The 9,274-nt window shown below is 40.6% G+C and overlaps 1 protein-coding gene and 1 long non-coding RNA gene across 2 annotated transcripts in view; one reads left to right on the top strand and one right to left on the bottom strand.

The window, feature by feature from the left end:
* Positions 1 to 5,248: 5,248 nt before the first annotated feature.
* Positions 5,249 to 6,826, bottom strand: LOC143652373 (uncharacterized). Its single transcript, XR_013160594.1, has 2 exons — positions 6,091 to 6,826; positions 5,249 to 5,713 (listed from the first exon to the last, which is right to left on the bottom strand). It is a non-coding gene; the product is annotated as an uncharacterized LOC143652373 (long non-coding RNA).
* Positions 6,335 to 9,274, top strand: part of LOC143652371 (uncharacterized) — a 73,258-nt gene continuing 70,318 nt past the window's right edge. The window contains exon 1 of the mRNA XM_077123955.1: positions 6,335 to 6,773. The gene's annotated coding sequence lies outside the window, so the exon portion shown is untranslated. The remainder of the gene's footprint in view (positions 6,774 to 9,274) is intronic.

Below are 9,274 nucleotides of genomic sequence, written 5' to 3'. Positions count from 1 at the left end.
ACGTAGGCAGGATAAGAAAAATTCTTGCAGAGCTCCTTCCCCTTCTGTAAATTGGCACATAGCCAGGCGCTCCTCTTAAAACCCTGTGACAATCTCTGTTGGGGGCTCAGACTTTCAGAGGCTACTTGGCTGAACGCCATGGCCACAAACAAATAAAACCTACTTCCTGAAACTTTGGAGCCTCAACCCTGGTTTGTTCTGTTTCCATGTAAAGTAACATTCCTGGAAACTTGCAGCCTTGTTCCTGGTTTTGCACAATATGGGAAAAGTGACAAACTATTAAAATTTAGTGGATTGGTACATGGGTGGGAGGTATGTTGGCATTTTCTGTATCTGTTATGTATTGATTTTGTAAATGTTCCGTTAGTTTGAAATCATTTCAAAATAAAGATTATACCTAAAATACTTGGATTTACACAAAATATCTATGCACAGGGTAGTAGAAATTTTATGATAGAAGAACGTGTTAGCATACTGTGAAGAAATGATCAAATGAAGAGATAGAATTTGAAGAAGTAATTCACAGTGAAAATTGTTTTAAAATGGAAATGATGCAATTTAAATGTTTTATTTAGGGTTTGGCTTTTGACAAGAAGATGACAGAGTTTTCTAATACAATGGGACAAGAAAGGGAAGGCAGATCCCTGTGCATATTTTGGGGTGGGGATAGTTCAAAGGTGATTCAGGTCTTACCTACAGCGTTTTATTTTCTTAGTGAGTTATTACGTAAGATTATCAGGTGAAAGAAGGGGGAGTAAAGGTTAGAAAAATGTGGAAAAGATTGAATAAAGTTATTGGAATTTCTGAGGAAATGATTTTACCAGGGAAATATGAACTTGCTCATTTGTGGACGATGTTTATTGCCCATTTGTTATGTTAATAATTTTGAATTTATAGTGTTATGATCTTGCTACTTTTTGATATTTTCTCCAGCAGTGTACAGCTGTGTGGGGAATATGTGCGAATATAAGGCAAACAGCTGGGTTAATCCCCTGATGGAAGTTTTCCAGAGATTGGAGAGAGTAGTCAGGGAGTTGAAGGTATTTATAAGAGAGCAACAATCTAAAAAGGATGAAGCAGAAAACCAGTTGGGCTTTTATTTGTTGAGTAATTATAGGAGGATATTTGTTTATGTTTGAGAAAAGGGATGGGATAAATGTACTGTGGGTCTGGATAAATTGAAATAACAATTAATAGGAGGCATTTGTTTGGTAGTGTAGGCGTAGGGGATGGTGTGGTCAGTCCATCTATCAATGGATAGGAAAATCTGTAGCAGAGGCAAATTTAAATAATAGACAGAGACAAGTATTTGTAAAGGCAGTATTGGCCCCTAGTCCTAAGGAATGTTCTAAAAGTGAATGAAATTAGTGGGCTCACAGGATCTGTGTCCTTTCTTTATATGAAAGGTTGTTGTCAGGTCTCAGAAAAAGAACTTCACATATAAAAGGGCCAGGGGGCCCCTCAGTTTCTTTTTCAGAACCAGATGTAGCAGCAAGATAAATGATCACAAAGTTTATCCCAGACATGTTGGCACCTCAGCTACCGGAAGGAGAGTGAAGCAAGACCAGTTATGCCTATGGGATAAACAACCATAAAACTAAGGTCAAGCACTGCTCCTGCTTGATAACCCCTGCCAGTATGTGCACCTGTATATCACACCTTCCCCTCCTGGTACATTTTTTTTCCCCTTAAAAAAGCAGCTCTCAGAAAGAGAGCCAGAGCCATTTCCTCTCTTTCACTGGCAGGTTTCACTGGCTCCCACCTACTTTCTTCCTTCAATAAACCTATTAAGCTTTGACTCGCTGTCCCATGTGGAATCTTTAAGGACTCCCTGCCTAACAGTTGGGATCTATGATCTCCTGTCTAGATCACTGTGAGAATTCAAGAAGGCAGTAGTAGCAATCTGACACTTAAGTGCAATATGCCAGGACTTCTTCAAAGCATGTTAAATATTAATCTTCTTATAAATTCTCTGAGTTGCACACTGTAACCATCAATCCCATTTTCTGAAGAGCAAATGGAGGGATAGATAGATAAGCAAATTGCCCAAATTGCCTATCTAAAAAGTGACAGGTATGAGATTGTAACCCAGGCAATACAGTTGTAAATACTAAGTATTTAACATTGCCAGGTATAACCATGCCAGCTTTTCTTTATTCCCCAGACAATAAAACCCTTGAGAGAGGAAGTTCAAGGCATGACATTTTTGGTACAGCTATCTTGGAGGGTGAAAAATTCAATTCCCTTCCTTCCACTAATGGTGATGGCCTCTTTTTTACTCCTCATCTTAAAGAGGTAAGCCCTCCCAACACTCTCATTGGGTGTAAAATGCACGTATATATTTATTTATCTAACTATTTATACACACAAGAACCACATATATATGCACACATTCACGCATATAATATATATAAACATATATATTAATTTTTTTCAATATCTGTGCCAGCTCTACTCATTGCTCTGCAAAATGACTATGAAGTGTAATTATCAAGAACCATCCTGGTCTCTGCATGATTGCACATTTCCTCACTTCATGGTTAGCTTTCCTCCCTAGTTGCACAGTAGCAGTGGTGTCATGAAAATGTACCCTGTACATTATGGTACCTGCAGCTGATCCAGTTGTGGGGAACACAACTTTCTCTGGAATAGCCTATTCTTCCTTTTTATTTTTCTCTTCTCTTTCAGCAAGCACCTTGCTATTTGTGCCTGTAAAATCCCAGCTGGAATCCCATCCTTCCATCTCTGTCCCGAAGACCTGAGGAGATCATGGTTTTGCTGCTTCCGTTGTAGGGTCTATGTAGGAAAGTCCATGTTCCCAGGGTCCAGATCATGGGAGCCTGCATCCCCCACCTCTCAATTCCCTCCCTCCCTCCGTAGCCTCCCTTGAATGTTTCTCAAAGTCACAATGGAAAGTCCATAAATAGAAGTATATGGGAAGGCTACATACTATTGCATTTTATATTCCCTAGGAAGCTTCTGAGCTCACATGGAAGGTCATCAAGGAAGTTTACGGCAGGTTCCAGAACAGCCTCTAACCCTTTTCATTTATCTCCTGTGGAGAGTTTCCTGTGGCTGGGGGCCTAACTTAAACCTTAAAATGACATGCTTGCTTTTGTTTCCAAATCCAATAGCTGGTTTTAAACACTTTATTCAAATGCAGAAATACTGAAAGCTAGAAACTGAAGTTGGATCTTGTAATATAGCTTCTGGCTCTTCTCCATTAAAGGGCTTTGGGCAACTACCCCAGCCCTAGGCTACAGGTTTCCAACGGAAGGGTACCTGAGAACACAGAACTGGGCAAATACAGACTTTCCTTGATTCTAACCCAGAATATACCACCATACCATTTGAGACACACTGACATAGTGTAGCGTGAAAACCAGGAACGAGTCCATAGGCCTCCAGGAATGTTCCGTGAAGTTAGAACAGGCCGAGACTAAGGATCCATAGTTTTGGGAAGCAGGTCTTATTTTCTATGGCCATAGGACTCAGCTGAGTAGCCTCTCAAAGTCTGAGCCCCGAACAAAAGGCAACCTTAGCTTTTATAGACTGTATGACATGTTAAAGACAAGGCAAACAATCGGCTGATTTAAGTTGAGAATGGCCCAAAGCTGAACCGTTAAGGGAGCGGCCCCCACCCCAGGAATGTCTTATCTTGCCTATGTGCAGTTTCACCAGTTCTTGAAGGCTAGGGGAGGGGGTTTCTATCCCAGGAATGTGTCTTATCTCACTTGCCTGCAAGGAGAGGGGCTTTGGGGATTTTCCATAGAGAGCACAGCTGAACCAGAAAGAGGGGGAGGCCTGCCTGCTACAATAGAGGGAGACATTTTCACTTCATGTTTTCCTTGGGAATGTCCAAGTCAAAGGAATGCTGAGCAGATTATCTTGGTATTGTAGTTTAAATGCATAGTTAAAATGAAGAAGTGTAGAGATAAGGACCAATGCCTGGCAGAATATTTTTAGACTTTTCATTTCTGGGTTATGGGTCTGATGTCCCCCTACTGTAACATTTTGCTACATGGTAGGTTTTGCCATTAATCTTCAAGTTAAATGATTAATTCTCGCTCTCCCACTGGAAATTTTCAGTCATATACTGTGCTGGTTTGAAACTGTTAAGTACAGCAGAAAAGCCATGTTCTTTTAATCCTAGTACAATCTCATGGTAGTAGGCCTATTGTTTGGTTGGGAATTTTTGATAGGTTGTTTCTATGGAGATCCCACCCACCCAGTTGTGGGTGTAGTCCTTGATCAGATTAGTTCCATAGAGATGTGGCCCTGCTCATTTAAGGTGGGTGTTAGTTTACTGGAGTCCTTTAAAAGGGAGACATTTTGGAGAAAGCACAAATGCTTGGAGAGCAGAGACAGAGAGCAGACATCTAGATACAGATATTTGGAGATGTAGAAGGAAACTGCCCCAGGAGTTTCCAGAAGACCCATGGGAGTGAAGAGAGCCATTTGAAACCAGAAGCCAGGAGAGAAGGATAGTAGATGTCACCATGTGCCTTCCCATGTAACAAGGAAATATTGGATATGATTGGCTTTTCCTGAGTGAAGTATCCTCTTGTTGATGTCTTAATTTGGACATATTCCTGGCCTTAAAACTGCAAACTTATAACTTAAAAAATCCCCTTTGTAAAGGCCAATCCATTTCTGGTATATGCATTTCGCCAGCATCAGCAAACTGAAACACACATCTATAGCAGCAATGTGTTCAAGTGATTTCATTGCTTTGTCACTACTACAAAGATGAAGATTTGACAATATGAATAAGCTCCACCAATGGCTTCCCTGAAGCAAGAATTTTGGCAAAATGAATTGAGTGGGAGCTCTCATACGGCAAATTGTTACCCTGAAACTTGCTCACAGTGTTTTTAAAAAATTAGAACAGACCATAAAAGAGTTAAAAGTGAGCATGGGTATTATGCTGAGCTCTTTAATTTGTTCTCACAGGAACCTCACAGCAGCTCTCTGAGTCAGTTTCTGTTTTCCTTTTTATATATAAATGGTGATAGAGAGGCAGAGATCATAAGACACACTGAAGTCAATGGGACAGGTAGAGAGCAATACTCAGGCAATCCACTCTTAAGACACATACAAGACACACCTTATAGGTGTGGACATATGTGCTCCAAGGAGCTGGGTAATGGAATAGATCCGCTGATGGAAAGCCATTTAACACCACAAGCATGGCTTTTTCCAATAGAAGGGCCTGCCCAACCTGGTCCACAAAGGAAAAACACGTCTCTCAGTGAGAAGGTGACTTTACTGTGAGTGCACAATCTTCCCAAAATCAGTTCAAAATGAGGATGTGAGTTAGGGTTTTAATAGGTAAAGGAAAGGAGGTAAGGGTCAAACAAAAAATTAAACGGTGGTCGCATGATACATTCCTGTTAGGTCAACACTATGACCTGCTGTTTCGGTTTTGGTAGTGCATGTTCAGGTCAGCACATCCCATTGTTCCAGTTTTGGGGACGCATTCACAGCACTTGAAATTTAGATGTTGATGCGCAAGCTCCTCTGTGCAGTGTCTTCGTGATTTTTTTCTTAACAGATCACTTAGTAAAGTCAAACGTTTTGCCTTTTGAGGAGGAAGTTACTGACTTACTGGGCCACTGGGTGCTCTTGGTGCCATTCTGCCTGGTTTGCTTTAAGATGTTATCTTATTCTTGCAAGCAGAACTGAGAGGGTCCTGTTGATGTTCCTCCTGGAACTAAGTACAAAGATCTGATTGCTAAGATTAGATTAATAGAAAACCAGTTCAGCTAAGGATATTAGAAGACCTAAGCAAAGGAATTTTAATAGACAGATTTTCCAGTGATCACTTTCAGGAACACAGTTCAGTTTCTTAGTATAAAACGAGCTATGCAATTCTAATTAATTTGTTAATTTTTCACTTTCTGGGGACTATGTTCACTTATCATAGTAGAAGCCAATGTGAAATTCAGAAGAATGAGAACCAAATAGGTTTCCTTACCTATGCCAAGGAACCGCCCCCCGCCCCCCCACCCCCCATAGTGAGAACCTAGCAGGGATTCCCTGGGGCAGGTGCCAAGGTGCAGGCGATGGAAGCGGGGCCTCAACACTCACCTGGGACCTGCTGGGCTTCTGCGAGCCCGCAGCTCTCTGCGCCCTGGCTGGGAACAATGACTTGGGCCAGCGCCACTTCCCGCTGGTGTTGTGATCCTGGACATGCTGTCTCCCTGTGCCTCAATAAATTCACCAACAGAACTGTGGATATCTGAATGGACAAGTCAGAGGGTCAGCGGGATGGAGGAGGGGAGGACTCCGGCAGGCGGGAGTCCAGGGGGCATCACATTGGACCCAGAGAAACCCATTGTGATGCATCCTGAATTTGACCCAGGGATTGGCCAGCAGGTTGGGGGTGGGGATTAGAGTTCCTGGAAGTCTGGGCAGGGAGCGGAGACTTCCGCACTCCTACTCCTTGTGTTGGTGTTTCCTTCCCAGTGCCTTTCTTGTTGGCTATGCTGAGGAGTCCAATTTACCCAGCCCGGTCCCTGGTATTGAGTAATCTGAGCGCAGGTTCAGCGATCCAGCCAGACGGCGACAAGGGGAAGAAAGGGGAGAACTTGCAACTTCCTCCTCTGCGCACCGCACTGTCTGCTTGAACGGAGCACCAAAAGCCGCTTTTTCTACTTTAACCGACCCGGAAACATCTCCGGGTTCAGTTCCCTGGACCCTGGCGCCTGGCGCCTCCTGGGCTGTGAGGACGCTCCTTCCTCCTCGAAGGACCCACGGGAAAGACGCCCAAGGTGAGTAAAATGCTTCTCTTACGCCTGCTGTTGAGGCGGGACGTTTGCCCGGGTGCTCCTCTGAGCAGTTTTTTCTTAAATGGCGAGCACAGAAGTTTTTATACTCTGCACTCTTCCCACGTGGTTTATTTTTTTCTCATGTAATGCCGTAGCAAAACTTATTTAACCACAGCATGCATTCTCTAAGCGGTTCGCCTCCTGGAGAGCCTATCATGTTGTAGGATTTTTTTTTTTAATGTATTCTTAATTGTTCCTGCACACAATCTTGATAGAGATTCAGAGAAAGGGAAATAATGTTTACAATACTGACATAAACATGCAACGTATTGCAAACTTCCAGTCAGATAAACTGAAGACAAGCCAGTCCTAACTGAGCCATATAAGAGCCACATGCACTTTTTAATTTTAATTTTTTACACTTCCCACATTTTATTGTCCGAATTTATGATTATAATAAACTGTAACTCTAACAAATAACCATAATGTTTAAAGAATTAGCTCTCCTATCTAGACTGGGCAATGCCTTAAGAGAAATCAGTTTCTGTAGCCTGCTACATGATGGTGGTTTTTCATACCTACCGTTGCATACTGCTTAAAACTACCTAACATGAAATCAATTTCTTGAGGATTTTAATTATTGATATGTTTAATAACCAAGCCAGTGACTGCTTTCTGTAAAGCATATGTCTTCACTGAAATTCAGTTTCCCCTGTGGAAAATTCAAAATGTGAAAGCAGTTAGCTTAATTTTATGTCTCCATTAGAAAGATGAAATTAGGACATCCGTAATCTCAATTTTTATATACCTCTTTCCCATAATAATCATATTTTTGTTTGGTGATGAATCATTTTCAAATACTTTCTTTTGTGCCTGTATTTTCAAATTTGAAAATATTTTCATGTGTCTTGTTAAATTTTACATTAATCAAATATACTTTCTCTCTCTTGTGGTAAGCAAAGGGATAGGCCTTCTAATAACCATCCATCATTATATATTGTAAGGATTTTTTGTTGAGCTTTATTACTATTTTCTCTTGGTTCTGTATAACCAAGTTGCATAAATATTTGTAACCTACTTGCATCCAAGAAGCATTTGATTTTAAAATCGTATCTTCATCTATTATATATACATATCTATTATATGTATGTATGCATTTTATACGTATATTATATACACATTATATATATTATATATGCATTTATTATAGTTATATATACATTTGAGAAATGTTGAATTATGTCCAGTGTTCTGATTATATTTGCTTTCTTCCTAGCTTGGCACTTAAAGGTGAATTCTTGCATCTTATAACCTCCAGCATTTCTCTAAGTTGCAAATCCCTGCCATGATCAAGTCATTACCTCTTACTTCCATAGGTATAAATTCTCCAGATAGACCCCTGGAGAGGAGTGACAGAAGATCCCCATACTCTGGGAAAGCTTCTATTTTCATGACACCTGTAACTCCCATGTGTGCACTGATAAAAGACAGCCAAGTACAGAAAATCCAAACTGAGATCTGAGACACTTCCTGAGGCCATAGAGAGTGAGCTCAAGCAAGATTCTGGACTAGCCTGTCCTAGCTTGGAGGAGGGAGTTGTTCCATAAATGTCCTACTCCATGTCTTTTGACTTAGGCAATGAGCTGTAATTCTTCAGAACATGCAGCAGAGAAAGGAGTTTCTGTGTAAAACTGGAATACAGATATCTTGCTGTCTTCACAAACATGCCAGAAGCACTTGGGACACCAAAGGCCTGGTTCTATTTGTATAGTATTCACACATTTCCTCCTTAATAACATCCAGACTCTTGGGCAATTACTTTTACAACTTTGGTTGAATTGCGTTTGGTAGATTTGGCTTCTGAATGCTTTAATGCCATGGTAGTGGCATGGGCATTTTTAAAACTAATTGTTTTAAGTAAAATAAAGCTCAACAAAAAATCCTTACACGGGTGGTTCAGTGGTAGAATGTTCACCTTCCATGTGGGAGACCCAGGTTTGATTCCTGGACCATGCACACCCCCCAAAAATAATAATAATCCTTGCAATATAAAATGATGGATGGTTATTAGAAGGCCTGTCCCCTTGCTTACCACAAGAGAGAGGAAATATATTTGATTAATGTAAAATTTAACAAGACACATGAATATGTATTTCAAAATTGAAAATACAGGCAAAAGAAGTAAAGAATTTGAAAATGATTCATTACCAAACAAAAATATGATCATTATGGGAAAGAGGCATATAAAAATTAAAGTCCTGATCTCTTCACTCAGATTTCCCAGTTATTTCACCACATTTTCCCATTAACGAACATTTCACAAAAATTATTCCAGTAAATTTACCTCCAAAATAAGGGCACTTTCTTAGGAAACAATCATAGAAACCCAAATCAGGAAATCAGTAATACTTCCACACTGTTACCTATCCACAGACATCTTCAACTTTGATCCACTGCCCCACCTATCCAAACTGTCTCAACAATTTATATTTTCCATTGTCATC

This window comes from Tamandua tetradactyla, chromosome 12, assembly GCF_023851605.1.
Source record: "Tamandua tetradactyla isolate mTamTet1 chromosome 12, mTamTet1.pri, whole genome shotgun sequence".
Classification (NCBI taxonomy): domain Eukaryota; kingdom Metazoa; phylum Chordata; class Mammalia; order Pilosa; family Myrmecophagidae; genus Tamandua; species Tamandua tetradactyla.
This window is presented reverse-complemented; position numbering and strand designations above follow the sequence as displayed.